Source organism: Narcine bancroftii, chromosome 13, assembly GCF_036971445.1.
Source record: "Narcine bancroftii isolate sNarBan1 chromosome 13, sNarBan1.hap1, whole genome shotgun sequence".
In the NCBI taxonomy this organism is placed as follows: Eukaryota; Metazoa; Chordata; class Chondrichthyes; order Torpediniformes; family Narcinidae; genus Narcine; species Narcine bancroftii.
The window spans coordinates 18056812-18081134 of NC_091481.1; the positions used below are offsets into that span (position 1 = coordinate 18056812).

A 24323-nucleotide genomic window follows, 5' to 3' on the forward strand; every position below is an offset into this window, starting at 1 on the left:
ATACCTTATTATGTGTGATATTTTGAGAGATGGAAAATCCAATCAAGTCAGTAACACTGTTGCTGGTAAAGGGGCTCCTCAGATTATAGAAAACCAAACTCTGGGAAATTCAACTTTCCACATGTCCCATAAATGCTTTGGTAGGCTAACTGACAACAGTACAATGCAGTACTGAGAGAAAACAAAGCAGTATATTAGGAAGATAAAGCTCAATTATTTTGGGCAGTGGATTTTTATCTTGGTTTTGAGAGAAATTGTTTGGTTTTGACTTTGGGGAAAAATAGTTTTGTGGACCTTTCTCAGAAATGGAACCTTTACACAACCCAGGGACTACCTGTACTTTGATCAGAAACACAAACCCAAATGTTATTAATCATCTTAATCAATTCATATTATTTTATTTCATTTAAATTTTAAATTTAGACATACAGCTTGCTAACAGGCCCTTTCAGCCCATGAGCCAGTTATGTCCAATTACAAACAACTGACCTACAATCCCCAGTATGTTTTGAATGCTGGGAGGAAACCCATGCAGACACGGGGAGAACATACAAACTCCTTTCAGACAGCGTGGGATTCAAACTCCGGTCCCGCTCACTGGCACGGTAACGGCATTGCACCGTGCTGCTCCATGATAAGGAGGGGAAAGAAATCACATAGCAGTATGCATCTCCACTCAAGGGACCTGAGCCTGACTAAACATTTTTAAAGCAGAGTCATCCTTTCAAACACAATTAGTCTCATTGGGACTTTTGCAGATAATGAGCAACATGGGAATGGGGAACAACCCAAATGATGTCACTTGTGACTTCAAACCACTCTTTCCCTATGCTTGCTCTCTGAGAACATTAAGAAAACAAAAGATGTCTTAGGATTCTCAAGGACTGAAAATTTCACCCATTAACAAATATATAGTTATTTCAACCTTCATGACAAGTGATGCTTGGGAAAGCAGCAATTTTTTATTTCCTTCACCAATACAGCTGATGCCCTTCTTTTTTCTTTGGCTTGGCTTCGCGGACGAAGATTTATGGAGGGGTAATGTCCACGTCAGCTGCAGGCTCGTTTGTGGCTGACAAGTCCGATGCGGGACAGGCAGACACGGTTGCAGCGGTTGCAAGGGAAAATTGGTTGGTTGGGGTTGGGTGTTGGGTTTTTCCTCCTTTGTCTTTTGTCAGTGAGGTGGGCTCTGCGGTCTAATGATTAACTAAACAAGAAGTTGGAAGCACATCTGTGCTTTGCTGTGAACTTGCAGTTTTACTGAGATAAACCCCACCTTCACCCCTGAGCTTGATTGAGGGACTAAACCCTCAATTCTGCTAACTTATTCTATTTACATTGTCTAAAACCCTCCAGTTATCTCAAAGTGCTCGATAAGCAATAAAGTACTTTTTGAAGACTAGTAACTATTTGACACAGCAATCACCGCAAAACAAAATCCTTCAGACAGCAATGTGATAATAACTGGAAATTCAATAATGTTGGTTAAAGGGCAAATACTGGGCTCGGTCAAACAGGACAGCTCCATCTGATGCAACAGGCGAACCTTCAGTTATCACCTCATTAAGAAAATGGACAAGTCTGTTGGTGCACTCTTCTTTCAGCTACAAATTTTTGTGCTCAGTTTTCTGGAGATAGACCTGAATACAAAAATATTTCAACTCAGTCAATTGCAAAAATTCCAAGTAATGGCTGGCACTAGATAGGCAAAGAAATTTAAGCATTTGCGCCACACAGCACACAATATTTACTGATCATAGGGAGCAGAATATGGAAGATGAGTGTTTGAAAATACAGTGAAACCCTGATTTTATGTGCCCCGATTTAATGTAAACTCGGATATAACACGTTGAGTCATTGGACTTGGGCATCAGGCTCCCAGATCGATTTAAAATGCTTACAGAATAACTGGGATGTTCCAAATAAAGGAAAAATGGAAATGATGTAGGTATGCAAATTAAACAGGGGAATACAGAGAAACCAGATTTAGCGCAACCCTACTTTTTTCGCAATTAGATTTTATGGACCCCAATGATCGCGTTATAACAAGGTTTCACTGTAAATTGCTTTTCAATTGCTCACCTCATCTACTAATCCAATTCATGGACTTTAAATTTAAATTGGAATCAAACTTTTTAAATTTCAGCTCCAGATATATACTCTAGAACAGGGGTCTCAAGCTTGTGGCCCGCGGGCCAACTGTGGCCCTTGGGATGATAGTTTGTGGCCCCGCCTTAATATGAAAGTTTAATGTTAGTGCGGCCCGCGAGTTTGATACGATTGGCACTTTTCAGTGTTGTGTGCGGAGCTGAACGAACCTATCAATCACAGTGGGGTATATTGCTCTCGGGGGCGGGACATCGGCTGGGCTTATTGCGAATATAAGCATATTTGTGTGCATTTTCTATTTGCGGCACATGCGCAATTTCCGCGGCCGCTCCCGCTTCACGCGCTTCGGCGTCTAGTCTGAACCCGGAAGTTGTGGCTCGGCTATGTGAGAGGAAGCACTGCCAGATCTCTAGCAGTAAGAAGTAGGCAGAAGACATGTTCATAACAGTTTATGTTCAATGTTTCATTCATGTTCAGAAAGTTAAAGGTTAAAGAACTGTTAATACAGACATTTGAATCTGAATAATAATAATTACATTTCTCCAGTCAGCAACTATATGTGGTTTCTTCAGTCTTCTATATCTGTTGTATTATTATTATTTTCATTTTATTTATTTATTACCGATTGATTTTATTTTTTTCTTATGAATTGTTAATTTATTTATTTTTTCAACTTATTTTGTGTTTAAAAAATAAAAATAAAGACATTTGATAACATTAGAATGTTTTTGTAAGAGCTTTTCTTGTGGAAAACCTGATGCGGCCCAGCCTCACCCAGACACTACCTCCAGTGGTCCCCGGGTAAATTGAGTTTGAGACCCCTGCTCTAGAATAAGCAAGAATCTTGAAAGGTGAACTAAATTAAACTGACATGAATAATTGTCATTAATAATCTGATAGGCTCCAGTCATCTAAGCTTTGGATAACTGTAATCTTTATAAATGTAACGGTCACAAATTACCTGCATATATTTTAATACCTCTAAAAAGTCTCATTTCTGAATTTTAGAATCAGTAAAGAAATATTTTCCTTTACCCCCTTTTCAAATCATTTTACTATTAATAGGCTATGACTAATTTTTTTTTCTGTTTAAAAAAAATATGAAACATACAATTTGTTTTCTGATTTGTACTGAGGCTGTGAAATTAATTTCTGCAGTACTGGTGGATGATCCAGCAAGAGCTGCCTTAACTGAGACAATGCAACAACTTTTCCAAGTTAGATTTCCGTACAGGAAATCAATATTGGGTTGAGATTACATAAACAACCTTGATTTCTAAGCCTTTTGAAACTCTGTTTGTAACTGAAAATATCTATTCAAATCTGCACACAATATCAGGGTAGCTGAAAAATGATATCATAGCACTAAGTTTTAACTTCTTGCAAGTGGATAGTGAATTAAGGTGGGTCACTCCACTGACAAATCTCATCCCATAATTGTTTATCTCACATTTAATTGGAGGCTTTGCCACTGGGTCAGTCTATAACACTGAAGAGTATAGTTCAAAAAATAAAGGTGTGGTTTTATCAGAATATTGTAGCGAAAAAATTTTCGGAATGCACTTGCAACCTTGTGAGTTAAAGAACCATTGTTTATGATGTGATTAAGTATCTCTGGTCTTAGTCCACACTTCACACCACAATCCCCAAGGAATCTTCTCACCCAATTAACCAGAACTGCTTTCACAATCTATTTGAGAGTCAAGACAGTTGCCAAAGCTTTTGGCTTAATTCTCCTATCCATCAAAGGTTTCCAGTGGGGCTGGCTGTTGTCCATCTATATATCTTACTAGCAACAAAGTCCAAGCAGAATACAGGGCATCATAGCTCAGCTGTTGGCCATAAATTTACTGAGAAAAGAAAAAATAGATAGAGCATTCGTGCAGGAAACACATCTAACTGAAGTGGAACATAACAAATTAAAGTGAGACTGGGTAGGGCATGTAGCGGCAGCATCATATAATTCAAAAGCTAGAGGTATAGCTATATTAATCAATAAAAATGTACCAATCAAAATAGAGGAGGAAATAATAGATCCAGCAGGGAGGTATGTAATGATAAAGTATCAGATATATTCAGAATTCTGGAATTTGGTCAATATATAAGCACCTAATGAAGAGGATCAAAAGTTTATGCAAGATATCTTTTTGAAGATTGGGGAATACATTGATAGGAGGGGATTTTAACCTTAATTTGGACCCAAAGGTGGATAAAACTGGACAAAAGACTGGCAAAAAGAACAAAGTAGCCAAATTTATGGTTAAATCAATGCAGGAAATGCAACTTTTGAATATATAGAGGAGACAACACCCAAAGGAGAAGGAATACTCATATTATTCGAGTAGACACAAAACATACTCAAGGATTGACCTGTTCCTGTTGTCAGCCCATATCTTTTTTTTTAAATTTTTTATTTTTCACACCATAAATCACATTAGCCATGATACACACTTTTTCCTTTTCACACATATACAGTGACGTTTTCTGCCCCCCCCCCCCAACCCACCCCCCCCCACACCCCCCCTCCCATCCATTTAAGGTATACAATCTAGGATACATAAAACCAGTCAGACAATGTTGTCACTCAACAAAAATACACCAGAAATTCTACTGAGTCCATTCTTTTCTTTCCTTCTCCTTCCATCAACTTAGGTAATGATTGTCCCCGGTAGGTTTTCGCTATTGTATTTAATGTAAGGCTCCCATATTTTTTCGAATATTTCAATATTATTTCTTAAACTATATGTTATTTTTTCCAATGGAATACATTTATTCATTTCTATATACCATTGTTGTATTTTCAAATTATCTTCCAATTTCCAGGTTGACATAATACATTTTTTTGCTACGGCTAGAGCTATCTTAACAAATCTTTTTTGTGCATCCTCCAAATCAATTCCAAATTCTTTTGTTTTTTATGTTACTTAGGAGAAAGATCTCTGGATTCTTTGGTATATTGTTTTCTGTTATTTTATTTAATATCTGGTTGAGATCTTCCCAAAATTTTTCTACTTTCTCACATGTCCAGATTGCATGAATTGTTGTTCCCATTTCTTTTTTACATCGAAAACATCTATCAGATACTGTTGGGTCCCATTTATTTAACTTTTGAGGTGTAATGTATATCCAGTTATATTGTATCATACGTAGCCTCGTATTTATTGTATTTCTCATCGTTCCAGAACATAATTTCTCCCATGTTTCCTTTTTTATCTTTATATTTAAATCTTGTTCCCATTTTTGCTTAGTTTTACCATTTGTTTCCTCATTCTCCTTTTCTTGCAGTTTAATATACATATTTGTTATAAATCTTTTGATTATCATTGTATCTGTAATCACATATTCAAGGTTACTTGCCTCTGGCAAACTCAAACTGCTTCCTAATTTATCCTTCAAGTAGGATCTCAATTGGTAATATGCCAGCGCTGTATCTTGAGTTATATTGTACTTATCTTTCATTTGTTCAAAGGATAAGAATCTATTTCCTGAAAAACAATTTTCTATTCTTTTAATCCCTTTTTTTTCCCATTCTCTAAAGGAAAGGTTATCTATTGTAAAAGGGAGTAACTTGTTTTGCGTCAATATTAGTTTTGGTAATTGATAATTTGTTTTATTTCTTTCTACATGAATCTTCTTCCAAATATTGAGGAGATGATGTAATACTGGATTGTCAGCCCATATCCACGGAATATGAAGCTAGATTGTTATCTGACCATTCACCCCTGCTATTAGCAATAGAACTGGAGGACATCCCACCAAGAACATATAGATGGAGATTAAACTCCATGCTACTGAAAAGACAGGAATTTTGAGAATTTATTGAACGCCAAATTAAAATGTACTTAAAAATAAATACGGAATCAGTGAAAGACAAATTTATATTATGGGATGCAATGAAAGCCTTCATCAGAGGGCAGATAATAAGTTATGTAACTAAGATGAAAAAGGACTACAATCGGGAAATAGAACAGTTGGAAAGGGAAATGATAAGTACAGAAAAAGAACTAGCAACAAGAGAGGATACAACAAAAAGAGAATTGGCACACAAAAAAATAAAATACGAAACATTACAAACGTACAAGGTGGAGAAGAACATAATGAAAATAAAGCAGAAGTTTTACGAGCTAGGAGGAAAAAAAACCACATAAAATACTAGCTTGGCAACTTAAAACAGAACAAGATAAAAGAACTGTATTGGCATCAAGGAAAAAGGACAAACAAATTACATATAACCCAACAGAGATCAATGAAAACTTTAAGGAATTCTATGAACAATTATACCAAACTGAGAACGAAGGGAAAGAAGATAAAATAGTTGAGTTTTTAGCTAAAATTGAACTACCGAAATTGCAAGAAGAGGAGCAAAACAAATTGATAAAACCATTTGAAACAGAGGAAATACAGGATATATTAAAAAAGCTACTGAAAAATAAAATGCCTGGAGAGGACAGACTCCCAATAGAATTCTATAAAACATTTAAAGAGTTATTAATTCCACCTCTCTTGGAAGTAATGAACCAGATAAAAGAAACACAAAACTTGCCAGATTCATGTAAAACAGCAATAATTACAGTCATACCAAAGACGGGGAAAGATCCACTAACACCAGCATCATATAGACCAATAGCTCTACTTAATTCAGATTATAAGATAATAGGAAAACTATTTGCAAACAGATTTGCCGACTTTGTACCAAAAATAGTAAAACTAGATAAAACTGGATTTTTTAAGAAAAGACGAACAACGAACAATGTCTGTAAGTTCATTAACTTAATCCATGCAGTCCAAGGAAATAAGATACCAACAGTGGCTGTTGCTTTAGACGCAGAGAAAGCCTTTGACAGGGTAGAATGGAATTATTTACTCAAAGTATTATAGAGGTTCAACCTACCAGAAAAATATATTAATTGGTTTAAGCAGCATATAAGGGACCATTGGCAAAGGTGACAGTAAATAGATATATATCGAACCAATTTAAAAAGTAGGTCAACTAGGCAAGGATGTCCACTATCTCCCTCACTGTTCACTTTAGCAATAGAACCATTGGCAGAACTGATAAGAACAGAAAATAAAATAAAAGGGATAAAAATAAAGGAGAAGGAATATAAAATCAGTTTATTTGTAGATGACATCATAGTATACTTAACAGAACCAGAAATATCAATAAAAGAAAAACAAAAGAAATTGAAGGAATATGGAGAAATATTGGGATACAAGATCAATGCAAATAAAAGTGAAGCGATGCCAATGAATAATGTGGATTACACAGAGTTTAAAAAAGAATCACCATTTAAATGGCAAACACAAGCAATCTGATACCTAGGTATTAGATTAGATAATAATTTAGGCCACCTATACAAATTAAATTATCAGCCATTAATGAAGAAATTACAGGATGACTTAGAATATTGGAAAGAATTGCCACTAACATTGCATTAAAATGAATATCTTCCCAAGGATACAATACCTATTTCAATCGTTACCAATTCCCTTAACAGAAATTCTTCAATAAACTAAAGAGAATAATAAGGAAATTCTTATGGAAAGGGGGGAAACCGAGGATGGCGCTAGATAAATAAATAGAATGGTACAAACAAGGTGGTTTGCAGCTACCAAACTTTAAAAATTATTAGAGAGCAGCACAATTAAGGTATCTATCAGATTTTTATCAAACAAGGGAAAAACCAGATTGGACCAAGATAGAGCTAGAAAAAATAGGGGAGAAGGTACCAGAACATATACTTTATAAGTGGGATGAAAAACTGGTGCAATATAGAAGTTCACCAGTACTGCACCATTTACTCAACATATGGAAGAAGATTCACGTAAAAAGGAAAAAAATCAAATTACCAACTACCAAAATTATTATTGACGCAAAATCAACTAATCCCCTTCACAATAGAGAACCTTTCTTTTAGAGAATGGGAGAGAAAAGGAATTAAAAGAATAGAAAATTGTTTTTTGGGAAATAATTTATTATCATTTGAACAAATGAAGTACAAATATGGAATAACTCAAGGTACAATGTTTGCATACCACCAACTGAAAACCTACTTAAAGGACAAATTGGGAAGCAGACTGAGATTACCAGAAGGAAGCAGCTTTGAATATGTGATTACAGAAACAACAATAATAAAAAGATTTATAACAAACATGTACATCAAGCTGTAAGAGAAAGAAAATGCTGAAATAAACTATAAACCCAAAAGTGGGAAAAAGATCTAAACATAAAGATAAAAAATGAAATATGGGAAAAGTTATGTTCTGGAATTATGAGAAATATAATAAATACGAGGTTACACATGATACAATATAATTGGTTACACAGGCTATATATCATGTCCCAAAAGTTAAATAAATGGAATCTAACATTATCAGATAGATGTTTTCGCTGTAAGAAGGAAACGGGAACAACAGTACATGCAATTTGGGCATGTGAGAAAGTGAAAAAGTTTTGGGAAGATCTAAATCAGGTTATTAAATAAAATCACAAAAAGCAACATACCAAAAAATCCAGAGATCTTTCTTCTAAGTAATATCAGAAGTAAAGAAATAGGCCTCAAACTGGATGAAGCACAAAAAAAGATTTATAATGATAGCCTTAGCTGTAGCAAAAAAATGTATATTGTCAACTTGGAAATCAGAAGAGAGCCTGAGAGTACAGCAATGGTGCATGGAAATTAATAAATGTATTTCATTGGAAAAAAATAACATACAATTTAAAAAATAAAGTCACATTATTTGAACAAATTTGGGAGCCGTACATGGAACACAACAGAGAAGGCCTACCGCAGACCTCCACCCCCTAAAATGAGAAAATTATAGAATGAGAAGACGACGAAATGACCTGATCCAGTGTGTAAAAGTAGATGACACAATTTTCTTGTTTATTTTCATTGTGTGATGACATTGTTTAATAGTTTTATTGTATTGTATATGTTGAACGGTTGATGGGTTTGGAGGGGGGGTGGGAAGGAGGGAGGGAAGGGAGGGGGGTAAAAAGGGGAGAAAATGCCACTGTGTCTATCCAAGAGGGAAATGTTTGTGTGTATTTTGGCTTCGTCCGCGAAGCCAAGCCAAAGATGGTTCATAGTGTGAAAAATTTTTTAAAAAATAAAATAAAATGTGGCTTACCAATAATCTGGTCGAATAAAATGCTTAAATTTTCCCAAAAAGATTTCACTTTAGAGCAGGGTTTCCCAACCAGGGGTGCGAGATAGAATTCAGTTTTTTTGCTTATATTAAGGGTACTGTCCTATATATTCAAGATAAAAATATCGATTTTTTAAAAGTCCAAATTAAAGCTGGGGATGTCCTCTTTTTTTCTCTATTCAGTAGAATGAGATTCTCTATGAATTTTAGCTTCGACGTGCTGTTTCCTTTTAAATGGCATCGCCCTATAACTTTTTTTAAAATCGGGACATTTAAAATGGGGGCCAAACTTCTTGTTTCGTGTTTTGTAGCGAATTATATTCGATTTTAATTTCTTATTATTTATTTGTGTTATGTAAATTATTAATTAACCCTTCATTATGTCAAAGAAAAGGAAATGGAATGAAGATTATGTGCGATTGGTTTCACTTGCACCAGAACAACTGAGGATCTGCAAAAACCCCAGTGCATGCTTTGTGACACTGTCTTTTCAAATGCAAATTTGAAGCCATCTAAGTTGCAGGAACACTTCAACAACCGGCATCGTGGAGCAGATGTTGCAGGCCATGATGTTGGATCATTGAAATCTAAAAGGGCCCGCTTTGATTCTCAAGAAACCCTTCCAAAATTAGGTTTTATATCTGCTGACAAACCACTGCTGATGGCTTCATACCACGTGGCGTATAAAGTAGCCAAATCCAAGAAGCCCAATACAATTGCAGAAGAGGTGATAAAACCGTGTGCATTAGAAATGGCAACAATTGTTCTGGGAAAAGAAGCCTCAAACAAGCTTAAATTAGTGCCGTTATCAAATAATATTATTCAGAGCCGAATTGGTGAGTTGAGTTTGGACGTTTTGGACCAAGTTATCACAAATATCAGGGCTCGTCCCTTGAAAATCTCTCTCCAATGGGACGAAACAACTGATGTTGCAAATTGCAGTCAACTCATCGCATTAGTGAGATATGTCCATGATGGTGTCATAATGGAAGATTTCCTGTTCTGTGAAGATCTGAAAACAACCACAAATGGAAAAGATGTCTTCCAATGTGTGAAGGACTCTTTTGCAAAATATGACTTAGATATCCAAATTATTGGTTCTGTGTGTACCGACGATGCCCCTGCTATGCTAGGAAATAAATCAAGATTTTTTGCACTGATGAAACAAGAGATTCTGCACTTGCAAGGTACCCACTGTTTTCTTCGTCGACCTGCTTTGGCATCAAAAACATTGCCTCCAAATGTGAAAAAGGTCCTTAACACTTCTGTGAAGACCATCAACTGGATTAGGGGTCGTGCTCTGAACCACCACCTCGTCAAGTCGCTTTGTGAAGCACTTCTGTGAAGACCATCAACTGGATTAGGGGTCGTGCTCTGAACCACCACCTCGTCAAGTCGCTTTGTGAAGATTTTGGAAGTGAGCATTCAGTTTTGGTTTTCCACACGGAAGTCCTCTGGCTGTCACGTGGGAGAGCTTTAACGTGCTTCTTCGAATTGCGAGAAGTCAAAGCTTTTCTGAAGGAACATGACTATGATCTGCCCGGAGAAATGGAATCACAAGAATTCAACCAAATGCTAGCCTATTTGAGTGATATTTTCACTTGTATGAATGATCTATTCAAGGGAAAAACATAAACATATTGAAATGCTGCAAAAAGTTAAATGCTTTTAAAGAAAAGTTACATCTTTGGTGTCGACGAGTTAAAAGAGGGAATCTTTCAAATTTTTTATCACTCGAATAAATGGTTGATGACGATGAGTTCCTAATTCCAAGTGTGTGTGAAGAAATTGTGGATCATTTGGAAATGCTATCAAAGTCATTTGATGGATATTTTGGAGGCGGAGAACTGGAAACTTCTGAAGAATGGATTATAAATCCATACTCCTTCAATTTGGATAATATGTCGGATGATGAAGAACTGAAGGAAGATCTTATTGAACTGCGCACAAATCGTGTTCTTGAAATGCAGTTTGAAAGCAAAATTTTGGAACAATATTGGTGTTCAGCAATGGACATGTTTCCAAGACTTTGTGAAAAAGCACTAACTGTGTTCATCCATTCGCGATGACATACTTATGCGAGTCTGAATTTAGTGCCCTTTTGTCAATCAAAACAAAATCTAGAAATCGCTTGGGTGCGCAGGCAAACGCGCGGACGGCTATCAGCAACAAAGTGCCACGTTTTGAAAAACTCTTAAGCAATAAACAGGAACTTTAGACAAGAGTCTAAACAAGAATCATTAAATTTAAATTGGCTTATGAACATTTGAACATTAGTTCTTTAATTTTTTTTAAAGAAATTTCATGCATGGATGAAAATTTAATTTTTTTGTAGGGTTTATGCAACTTTTAATTTGTTTTAATATTTTTTCTTTTCCATATGTTTCATTTTTGTTTATATATTATTAAAAATTGATTATACAAATTTGTTTTGGTCACCTTCACCTTTATTCTTAAATAAATTATTATTTTAAGGGCTGCGAGAACATATTAAATTTTTTTAGGGGTGCGGGGCATAAAAAAAGGTTGGGAACCACTGCTTTAGTGCATGACCAGGTGGAATGAAAAAAGGTCCCTGCTTCTTCACCGCATCGAAAACATATATCTGATATATTAGAATTTATGTAATTTCTGCAGGGTAAAATATAGCTGATGCAATGTTATATTACACCAATCTATATCTTACATTCATTGTATTGGTCATGCTGTCCTGACATAAATCGGACCAGTTTTTATCATCAATACTAATATTCAAGTCTGATTCCCATCTTTGTTTTGATTTATATAACTCCCGCTTGGGAGTTCCCAACTGAAGTAAGGAATATAAACTTCCTTGTGTTCCCCTATCGAAGCAGAATCTCCATTTCACTGCACTCTAGTAACATCATTACCAGTCCTAATTCTTCTTTGGCTTGGCTTCGCGGACGAAGATTTATGGAGGGGGTAAAAGTCCACGTCAGCTGCAGGCTCGATTGGTGGCTGACAAGTCCGATGCGGGACAGACAGACATGGTTGCAGCGGCTGCAGGGGAAACTTAGTTGGTTGGGGTTGGGTGTTGGGTTTTTCCTCCTTTGCCTTATTAATCTCTGAAAAAAGCTCTTAATTGAAAGTAGCAAAAGATTGTGTTGTTAAGAATATTATATCTATTTTTTTAACTGCTCAAATGACATAAGTTGCCCTCGCATAGAACAATCTTCTATATACCAGATCTCAGAATTGTTTCTCCAAGGAAATATTATGGGCATAAAACCCAAAATGAGGCTGTCCCAGTACCAATTAGAATTCCTTAAAATTGCATTGGCCATGCACTGCGGTTACTTGGAAATCTGATTCCCTTCTGGATATACCCTGAATGGAATGCAGAAATATATTATTGTGTTCCCCTGCAGAAAATTACATAATCTAAGGAAGTATTACAAATATTACAGGTATGGTAGCCATATTTGCAGAATGTGGGGTTGAATGTTTAGGGATACTTATTGTGTTCCTGAGTTCTACGTCCTTATTCTTTCCCCTATTTGAGATCAAGGAAAAAAGGAATGAGATCCTCTGAAGGGGATCCCAGATCCTGATAGTTCTCCTCTTTTCTGTTTCTTTCTCTATTATCTATTTTCTCCTTCTTTATTTTCTATTTCGGGATTTTGTTTGGGGGAGGGAGAATGGGGCTGTTTGGAGATATTTTCAACTTATACCATTGATTCTCTTATTTCAATTTATGTATTTAGGTAATGGCTTTTTTTGTGATACATGTTTGACCACAAAATTAAAATATTTAAAAAAAAAGAAAATGCAGCTTCCCCTCTCACGCCATTAACTCATCCCTCAGCCACATCTCTATTTCAAGCACATCAACTGCCATGGCCCCTCCCCACCATAGATGCAACAAGGGCAGGGACACCTTCGTCCTCACCTAGCACTCCACCTTTCTGGGGGTGCTGCGTGATATACTGAGTTTTTCCAGCACCGTCCATCTTAAATTGTTCCAAAGATATAATTTTAAAAACTTGTTCCCAGAGATCAAAATTCTTACAACAGTCAATTCAGGTCACTGAGTCGGTACCACCTTGCAAACACATTACCCCCCTAATTTTTCCCTGTAATCTATCCTTCCCACATTTTTGACAACAAAACCGGATTCTGCCACTCGCCTGCACATAAGGAAGAACTTACAGTGGCCAATTCATCTACAAACCTGCAAGTCTTTGGGTTGTGGAAAGAAAACAAAACATCTAAGGGAAATTTACGCAGTCACAGGAAGAGTATGCAAATTCTACTGACAGCACTGGAAGTATTGAACGCTGGTCATTGGAGCGGAGAAGAGTCAGGTCTACTAGTTGTACATCTGTGCTGACTCTCAGCTATGGAGAGATATCATTTCATAGCTTGAGAGTCTGTGGACACTGTGATTGTAGTGAAAATACTGAAATGATGGAAGAACTCAGCCAGTTTTGCAGAGTCTAGATAAAGATATATTAACCACATTTCAGGCCTGAGCCCTTCTTCACAGTATGAGTGAATAAAATAGAGGCGTCTAAATTAAAGAGTGGGAAGAGAAAGGGGAAAGAATGGGAGGGAAGCAGTATAGACCAACAGATAAAAGGTGTTTCTTGGGTATGATAAGAGGAAAGATGAAAATTGATTTTGGCTCTGTGAGACAGAAGGAAAGGATGAGATAGAGGCAGGGCTAGAGGAAAGGAGACGGGGAAGCCCAGATGGAAGATGATGATCCCCCAATTTGCAGTTGGTATCAGCCTGGCAGTGCATGAGACCATAGACAGACATGTCAGCAAGGGAATGGGGCAGGGAACTGAAATGGGTGGCCATGGTAAATCACAGCTACTGCTGCAGACAGAGGTGAGGTGCTCAACAAACCCATCTTCCAGCTTGCATCCAGTCTCTCTCATGTCAAGGAGACCACAACGGGAGCACCAGATACAGTCGATAACCCCTATGAATTCACAAGTGAAATGTTGCTTATCTTGGTAGGATTGCATGGGACCACGAATGGTGGTGAGGGAAGAGGTGTGGCCACATCGAGCATTTCCTGCCATCACTGGGATAGGTGCCAAGAGGGCGATTGGTGGGGAGAGGAGTGGATGAGTGAATCACAGAGAGAGTGGTTCTTGCAGAAGGTAGAATATGTGTCTGCTGGTGGGATCATGTAGAAGGTGGCAGAAATGGCAGAGGAAAATATGTTGGATGCAGAGGCTGATGGGATGGAAAGTGAAGAGGAGGTGAATTTTGCCTTGTTGCACATGGGGGACAGGGCAGATGTTCGGGTAAAGGAGGATATGGGGATGATGACTGAATTGATGTTGGTAGAGGGGAAGCTATGTTGTTTGAAAAAGGAGGACATCTCTAAAGATCTGGCATGGAAGTCCTCATCCTGGAGGAGCTGCGATGGAAACAGTGTTACTTAGACTCATGGCTTAACTAGCCCACAGCCCAATTGGTTGCCAACAAAATATCTCTTTGGGAATCAGTTTTCAAATCAGAGCCTGGGTCTTGGACTTCACTCATTGCAGCAAAATTTTGTTCCCAACAGACTTAATTTTGTTCCCCAAACTATTTCTATGCAACAAACATCTCTAAAAGCAATTTTTAAAAAATTTAGATATACAGAACAGTAACAGGCCCTTTCAGCTCATAAGCCTGTGACGTCCAATTACACCACAATCCCCAGTATGGTAGGAGGAAACCAGAGCCCCTGGGAAAAACCTATGGGGAGAACGCACAAACTCCTTACCGAGAGTGCAGGATCCGAACCCCAGTCCCAATCGCTGGCACTGTAACAGCATTGCACTAACCACTGACTCAATACAAAATAGCATCTATGTCTGCAATACCACCATCTGTGCTGAATAGCATGTCCAATCTCAAACGTTACACCTGTGACAGATGTAAGTTATGGACATATGCCATAATGTTGAATTAGGATAAGTAATGAGACCACACCTCAGGTTTCAGCCAGAGAAGAGCAAAAGCATTTATTGACATGCTGTCAGGCTTTATATAGACAAACAACAGGTGGTCTGGCATCATGACATCTGGAGTACATTCTACCTCACATTCACGTTGAGTAGGCCAGGGCTTCTCTGTAGACTTACAGGTGCTGCTGAGTCACTATGCCTCATGGTTGTAGTGGCTAGTTGCCAGTAGATAGGTGCCTGTTATATCTAGCTATCATGAGTTTGGAGCTGTTAGTGCTGCTTTTGCCCAGTTCTCCCCCCACCCCCCAGCGTACTGCTGCACACCTACATAAAAATGCAAATGAGCTAAAACCTGATGTACTGGTATGTTCTGATGCAATGGAGCTGTATGGCAGCATACACCCTGACATGGCTCAGTCAGTAGGTTTGCCAGGAAAACAGTGGGCAGAAGAGTTCTTTTTCCCCCAATCCAAACGTTGTAAGAATGATTATCAACCACTGCTATATCAGCAAATCCTTAGCATGGGAGATACTGCAACCCCACTTTGGGGTTAAATCAATAAACTAATATGGATACTGGTTCTTTTTCAAGCCCCCTCCCATCCCCCATGCATATTTCGTATAAATACAAGATTTGGCTGGGTTGTGTGGTGCTCCAGTAAGACAGTTTCACTGGCTGAGAGGTTATGAGGATGACCCCTAACTAGAAATCATGGTGGTATCAATCCCTTAAGGAAGGGAGAGAAACTGGAGACAATATAGTTTCAAACCCCAAATCCAAGCATTCTTGAAAAGCCAACATTTTCAAAAAGATCAGCAAAGAAGCTGAACAGTATTTGTTTTCTAAATTTGGCATCAGTTAAAACATTAGGATAAATACAGTAAAATCTCCAGTATCCATCACCTATAGAGATCATGGATGACAGATATGAAAATTTCCCTGTTACCTGAGATACACACTTACAATGCCTAACGAATACACTTGCATTAAGAATAAGCAATTTAAAAGACAGTGTAAAATGTAAAGTAATTTGAAAAATAACAGTACTGTAGTCCTTAATTATGTCAAGTTCACTTTAATCAGGTAACTCCTGTAATTTTAAAAATCCTATAGAATTTAAATTCGAACTCCAGTCACCAACACTGGAACAGCATTGTGCTATCTGTGCTGCCATCAGAATTGACTCCCCCCCCCTCCCCCCATATTTACAGATAAAGCTTCACTAATATACTTAACAACATACTAATTAGATAAGGACTCTTACTAGGGAGGGATGGGGAGACACTTTGGGAGAGTCACCCCAGTGGCATCGACCAACTCTTCATCCTGGCCACTGCCATTTTATTCAAACACAACTTTATTCAAACAGCTGCTGCAAGCTGGGCATGACCGAGGCACACTGCTGCCTGAATGTTTGCTCCCATCTTCACCAGGTTGCTGTGTGTGGCTTCAGAGAACATTTACTTTTACAGTTTTAAACTTTCATTTACACTTTTAGCTATTATTTATTTTAAATGTTATATATTTATTTATTTCCTCAATTGTTTTTTTGCCTGTTGCTTGAATTCTGGATACTGGGGATTTTGCTGCAATATGAGACCATATTGGTTTCTTCTTCCTTTCCAAATCTTTTTTATTGAATATTTATATTGGCCACAATTTCTCCAAGCAGATGTCCAAAATCACATGAGAGTTTGATTGTGAAACCAGTTCAGAATGAATTAGAACAAAGGGGAATGGTAATTCATCTTGGGTCCACGTGCTGTATGGTGAAGGCCCCAAAGAATTTATTCCCCTTTCCATATAACCATATAACCGTTTACAGCACGGAAACAGGCCATGTCGGCCCTTCAAGTCCGTACTGGTTCACTTGAACAGTCATCAGCCAATGTGATTTTCTGCTGCTGTTCAGACGTCACCACAATGCAGTTGGTGGATGGCTAAATGCATATCAGTTATGAAACCTTTTGGGATCAAACAAATACTGGGCAAAACTATAGATTGGAATGAAAACGAAATAAGCATTAGCTGAAATACTAACAGCTTTATTTGAATTGCAACTAGAACTACATCAACCAGTTATGCAAAGATCCCAGGGAGAAATTGAATTTCATTCATTTTCATAAAAAAAAAGCATAAAAATCCATCTTTCACTGTTGAAAATAAGTACACATGCAACACTAATTGGTTTTCTGAGCAGCCTCCCTTGACCAGTGAAGTATTTGGTCAGCAGGTCAGTCAGGATTAGAATGATATTTACAGCGTCACTAATCGCGTCAGCTATTGAAAAATGGTTGAAACATGTAAACGTAGCATACATTGGATAAACTTTGCACAAGCTAACATATCAGAAAATTATGAACCACCCAATTGTGCACATTTCAACAAAATTAAAATGCAATTCATAAACCAATGTTAAACGAGATCTTTGTGTTTGAGATCCATAAATGGAAAAATGCAGCACCAATTGAAGTTCAATTATAAAACATTTCTTCCTGGTAGTAGTGTCTAAATCACATTCCCTTTAAAGAGCACCATCTTGTGGCAAATCCACAGCACACGTTTGACTGAACCAATATAATGCATTAAAAGTATAACACGAAAAGTCTGCAGACACTGTGTTTGAAGTAAAAACACAATGCCTGATAAACTCAGCAGGTCAAACAGTGTACTTTATATAGCAAAGGTAGATACAGAACCAACATTTCGGGCTTGGACCCTTCATCAAGTATGGTGCATCCCTCAAGCCCGAAATGTTGGTTATTAATCTACCTTTGCTATATGAAGTGCACTGTTTAACCTGCTGAGTTTCTCCAGCATTTTGTTTTTACTGTAATGCATTAAAATCTCTATTGCATTCATTGCTGATCCAACGTTTTTTTTATTTAGGGAAGAAAATATGTTAAAAATTGTCAAAATGATAAATTCTAAAAGAAAGTCTTGAAAACCGAGTAATGCTGTCTTTCTTCATGTTTAAAACAATGTGCAGATTCAGAGGCACACAATAAAATTTGTGGAAGTGACAATTGCATGTTATAGAGATAAAGACCTGGTTTCACATCGATGGCATCCTCTTATAAGAGTATATTCACACCAAATGATACCAAACTAATAGCTGAGAGACTGAATGCAACAAAAGGCCCTTTCAAGCAAGGAAAACGCCCGACTGAAAAGGTGGAGGTTCTCCACCCTTCCGCCTTGAGACTTACTGTTCTGAATGCACCGTGGTGGTTCTGAGGCACCGAATGCAACCCTTCTCGGTGGCTTGAATGTACACATGTGGCAAGCGGCTGGTTAGGGCCGGGCTGATGATGCCGTCAGCCTGCGACCCATTTCCCCACTCACCCCTCTCCCTTCATGACCCCCTCAAGGCACGGGTGGTGGGTGAGAGCCTTCGGGGACACCAGGGTCTGGCAGCATCTGTCGGGGCAGCAGGGGCCGGCGGGAGCTGTCAGGGGCCGGCGGCAGAACAATGGATGTCTTCCCTACCCATAATCCCCCACACAGGTGGAACTGTTCTGGGAAACACAGAGCGGTTCCAGCTGTGTAGGGGATTATCGGTAGGGAAGACGGCCATTGTACTGCTGCGCATTTATGACGGGTGGCGCCAGTTGCCCCACCTCCATCAGATCTGGAGGGCACTGCAAGGCGCTGCTCAATATAAATGTCAAGCAGGAGCATCCCTTTGGGCTGCTCTATGAAAGGTAAGTTTTGTTTTCCCTCTGTGCTTGTAGACGGCCTCCAGGCGGAGGCCTGGCATGAAATGACCTTAAGATTATAGTGTCAGACAACATTCCACTTGCATCTCATACCAGGTTATTCCAGTACAATCACATCACTCTCATTTAATTGACAAATGCAAAATACATACAGCTCACAGAAGTCCTCTAGCTAATCAATCAGCAAAAAAAATTGAAAGTGCTTTCAAACAGAACTCACCAATAACCTGCTCAGCATCAAACTGTTTAGATTTTCCTCAGACCATTCAGCTCCAGAGTTGAATACAGCCTTGGTCCAAATATAGACTAAAGAGATAAATTTGAGAGGCGAGTTAAGAGTAATTGCTTTTGGCATCAAGGCAGCAGTTGACCAAATTATGATTAAGGAGCCCTGATAAAACAGACGTCATTGGGAATCTTTTATGATTGGAGGCTATTTCACTCAAAGGATGATAATGTGATTCTTGAAAGTCAATCATCCCAGCCTCAGGGTACCACTTCAGGAACTGCAATGGATATTGTCCTGGAATCTATCACCTTAACTGCTTCATCAATGATTTTCCTTCCATCATAAAGAATAGGGGAATGTTTGCAGATGACTACCTAATGATCAGTTCCATTCACAACTCCTCTGCAAATAGATCTGTGAACACCTGAACACCTAATTTTCTATTTAGCTCATTTCAATGCAGATCATCTCATTCAGTTCCCTTACAATAGCTTTAAATCAGGTCATATTACAACCAAATTTTCCAAGACTCCCAAAACCTACATGACTGATAGCACTGGGAGGGACAGATATGATGGTAGTCACATCAATTATGATTAACTCATCGATTCCCTGTCACTAACCCATTCCTAGTCGCTTTCTCATGGCATCCTGCTGTTCTGCGAGCAGCATCGATGAACATGTTCCTTCCACCATTTTTGAATGAGCTTCGCAATTTGCTGAGATTGAATTGAGATTCTCAGTGCATCTTTTGTGTTTTAAAACTATTTTGATTATGAATGGACCAGAGTTCATGTTAATTTTTTTTGTTGCCAAAGATGCTCTTAAAAGATTCTCAAAAGTATTTTTTGCTTTCTCCTCATAATCTCCTACTACCTTGGCAAAGGGAATGCAAAAATGTCTCTCTGAGCCAAACAGAAGCGCGCAACTGCGCACACTAAAGAAAAAACCGATGGGAGGGGGACCCAGATGAAGAGCAAACTAACACAGCGTGACCAGCTGAGGGATGCCCGACATCAGGGCTCTCATCTGGAAAAAGAGGAAAGCGACAGGAAAGGGAGTGATAGGAAAAAAGAACAGCAACAGGAGGCCCAACAGATGACTAGCCCAGAAGAGGACCGCCAGCAAGAAGCCATGCAAGTAGGTGTCCAGCAAGGTGAGGCAAGCAGCTCAACAAGAAAGTCAGAAGAGACACAGATACAAGGAAGAGAAGCAGAAGACACAAACACAGGTGCAGACACAGAAGGAGGAAGAAGACCAAGCTCTGCACAGAGGAATAGAAGGTAAAGTAGATGGACAGTATATAGATTTTTAAAATTTTCAAGAACAAATGAGAGCATTAAAAGAATGGTTGACATTAGAATTTAGTGAAATAAAAAGAAAAATGAGAAGTACAGAAGAAAAAGTGAGTAGAATAGAGCTGGTCATGATAGAAATAGGGAAAAGATTAGAAAATGTGGAAAAAGAGAAATGGCTGTAGAAATGGAAGTGAATGACTTAAGAAGAAAATTGGAAGACAGTGACAAAAAAGCTAAAGAGTCACAAGAGTTGTTAGCTCAGAAAATTGATATGTTGGAAAATTATAGTAGGCGAAACAACATAAAGATAGTGGGCCTAAAGGATGATGAAGAAGGCACAAATATGAAAGAATTTATAAAAGAATGGATCCCAAAGGTCCTGGGAATGCCAGAAATACAGGAAGGAATGGAAATAGAAAGGGCACACAGAACACTAGCCCCGAAACTACAGACACAACAAAAACCAAGATCCGTTTTAGTAAAAGTTCTGAGATACATAAGAGAAAATATACTGGAGAGGGCAAGGAATAAAAGAGGCTCGTATGAGGCACATCAAGCTCCTCCTGTTCCCAGCACTAGACCCCCCCCCCCCCCGCAGTTCACACACAAACTCAACCACTCCATGGACAATTTCATTGTCACAGTCCTCCATCTAGCCCTCACCCACCTGGAAAACAAGGACCCATTTGTTTGAATGCTGTTTATTGACTTAAGATTGGCATTCAACACAATCCTACCACAGTACCTGATAAGGAAGTTGAACCTACTGGGTCTAAACACCTCCCTCTGCAATTGGTTTCTCGACTTCCTGTCAGGGAGGCCTCAGGCAGTCTGGATAGGACACTGCACTTCCAAAACCATCACACTGAGCACGGGGGCCCTCCCATGGCTGCGTGCTTAGTCCACTGTTGTTCATTCTGCTGACCCACGACTGCAGCTAAACACAGCTTGATTCACATCAAGTTCGTTGATGACACAACCATGATTAGTAATGACGAGTCAGCGTAGAGATGAGGTGCCATCACTTACAGACTAGTGCAGAGCCAACAACTTGTATCTGAATGTTAATAAAAAACAAAAGAGACGGTTGTCGACTTCAGGAGGACCCAAAGGGTCCTCACTCCACTGACCATTGACGGCTCCACAGTTGAGGTCATTAAGAGTATCAAATTCCTTGGAGTGCACTTGGCAGAGAATCTCACCTGATTCCTTAACACCAGCTCCATAGCCAAGAAAGCCCAATGATGGCTCTACTTCCGGTGAAGGCTGTGGAAAGTTTATCTCCCCCCAACCCTCAGCCCACCCATCCTCACGACATTCTACAGAGGATATATTGAGAGCATCCTGCGCAACTGCATCACCCCCGGTTTTGTAGCTGTACCTCTTTTGACCGTAAGACCCTGCACAGGATAGTGAAATCAGCAGAAAAGATTATTGGGGCTTTCTTCCTTCCCTGAAGGACATCTACAACACTCGATGCAAATGAAAGGCAATAAGCATTGTAAAAGACTCCACACACCTCTCAAGTAAACTGTTCACCCTTCTGCCATCTGGAAGGAGGTACTGCAACACTCAGGCCCATACGTCTAGATTGGGCAACAGTTTTTTTTTAAACACGAGGCCATCAGACTCCTGAATTCCCAGAACATATGTGCATAGAGTACCCTGGTACTGAGGACTCTTACAATAAACGTCTTGATATTTAATATTTTGTGTGTTTAACTTTTATTTATGTAAATAAGCTCTGTGGTCTGGAGAAACGTTATCTTGTCTTTACTGTGTGAGCATGGTATGAACAATAAATAAAGGTGACTTGACTTGACATAGTCTCTTGCAACGTGCAGGCAAATTCAATGCAGTAGTCGTATACACCAGTGGTTCTCAACCTTTTTCTTTCCACTCACATACCTCTAAGTAACCCCTCCGCCATGAGTGCTCTGTGATTAGTAAGGGATTGCTTAAGGAGGCATAATGGGAAGGGAAGTTTGAGAATCTCTGTTCTAGACCCAACTGTTACTGAAATATTTTGATTGAGAAAAATTGTCATTGGCCCATTTCCATATAACCATATAACCACTTACAGCACAGAACAGGCCAGTTCGGCCCTACTAGTCCATGCCGTAGCAAATCCCCACCCTCCTAGTCCCACTGACCAGCACCCGGTCCATACCCCTCCAGTCCTCTCCTCTCCATGTAACTATCCAGTCTTTCCTTAAATGTAACCAATGATCCCGCCTCGACCACGTCTGCCGGAAGCTCATTCCACATCCCTACCACCCTTTGCATAAAGAAACTTCCCCTCATAATTTTTCCCCTTCAATCTTAAACCATGCCCTCTAGTTTGAATCTCCCCCACTCTTAATTGAAAAAGCCTATCCACATTTCCTCTGTCTGTCCCTTTTAAAATCTTAAACACCTCTATCAAGTCCCCCCTCAATCTTCTACGCTCCAGAGAAAAAAGCCCCAGTCTGCACAACCTTTCCCTGTAACTCAAACCTTGAAATCCTGTCAACATTCTCGTGAACCTTCTATGCACTCTCTCTATTTTGTTTATATCTTTCCTATAATTTGGTGACCAAAACTATACACAGTACTCCAAATTTGGCCTCACCAATGCCTTGTACAATTTCATCATAACTTCCCTACTCTTGAATTCAATACTCCGATTTATGAAGGCCAACATTCCAAATGCCTTCTTCACCACACCATCTACCTGAGTATCAGCCTTGAGGGTACTATTTACCATCACTCCTAAATCCCTTTGGAGCTCTAACGAATCAATAAGGTACGATTAAAACAGTGGTTTTCAAAATTTTTCTTTCTACCCACACACCACCTTATGCATTCCCTGACTAATCACAGAGCACCTATGGCATAAGGAATACTTAAAAGTGGTATGTGAGTGGAAGGAAAAAGGTTGCGAACCACTGCTCTACACACTTTACAAACAAGAGGCAAAACAACTTCTGTTGTCAGGGAGTATAGGTAGAGGGGACATCATCTAAAAAAAAATTAGCTAGACCTTTCATTACTGACTTAAGGGGGAAAAAAATCTACACAAGAGTGCTGGAACACTGAAATAAATGTTTCTCCAGTTACCAAGGCAAACTGGGAACAGACAGAATAACTTAGCTAGGTCAAATATCTGTCATAATTTCACTACACGATCAAACCTTAGGAATCAAGAAGTCTCCTTCCACTCCTTTGCACCTGTTTATAGATCCTCTTATTGATTTTTTTAAAATCCAATACAATTCTAATTATGCAGGTATAAATGAAAAAAGTAAAATTATGCACCCCATTATTTCCCCATATTCTCTCTCTGGAGTTTGCACATAGAATTAAGTGGGACGTGAGTGGAAAGAAAAAGTTTGAAAAACTCTGTTTTAATCATACCTAATTGACTCGTTATGTGCACGGTTTCATAACTCCAAAGGAAATGGGCCAAATTACATATTTTTTTCAAGCAAAATATTTCAGTAACAATTAGGTCTAGAGCAATTGTTCTCAACCTTTTTTCCCCCACTCTCATACCACTTTATGTAATCCCTTACTAATCACAGAACAGTATGGCATAGGGATTACTTGAAGTGATTTGTGAGTGGAAATAAAAAGTTTGAAAACCACTGATTTAATCTGTGCACAAAAATCCATTCATGGATCAGCAAATCACGTTACAATATTTATTTTATTTGACTACAAATCTTTATTCAATGTAATTTTTGTCTGGGATTAGTGCCTTGCAAACTTTCATGGGACATCTTCTGTTGATGACGGTGCAGTATAAATGCAATGTTTCAATTAAAGTACAATTTCATAGCAAATACCAGTAAATAGATTAGTATCTATGTCAACATGGCCTGGAGATTGAGGAGGGCCCAGCTC

At 38.6% G+C, this 24323-nt stretch overlaps 1 protein-coding gene across 1 annotated transcript in view; it reads right to left on the bottom strand.

Annotated features, from left to right (window-relative positions):
• Positions 1-17221: 17221 nt before the first annotated feature.
• Positions 17222-24323, bottom strand: part of hdac10 (histone deacetylase 10) — a 66178-nt gene continuing 59076 nt past the window's right edge. Inside the window, exon 24 of the mRNA XM_069907878.1 lies at positions 17222-19217. The gene's annotated coding sequence lies outside the window, so the exon portion shown is untranslated. The remainder of the gene's footprint in view (positions 19218-24323) is intronic.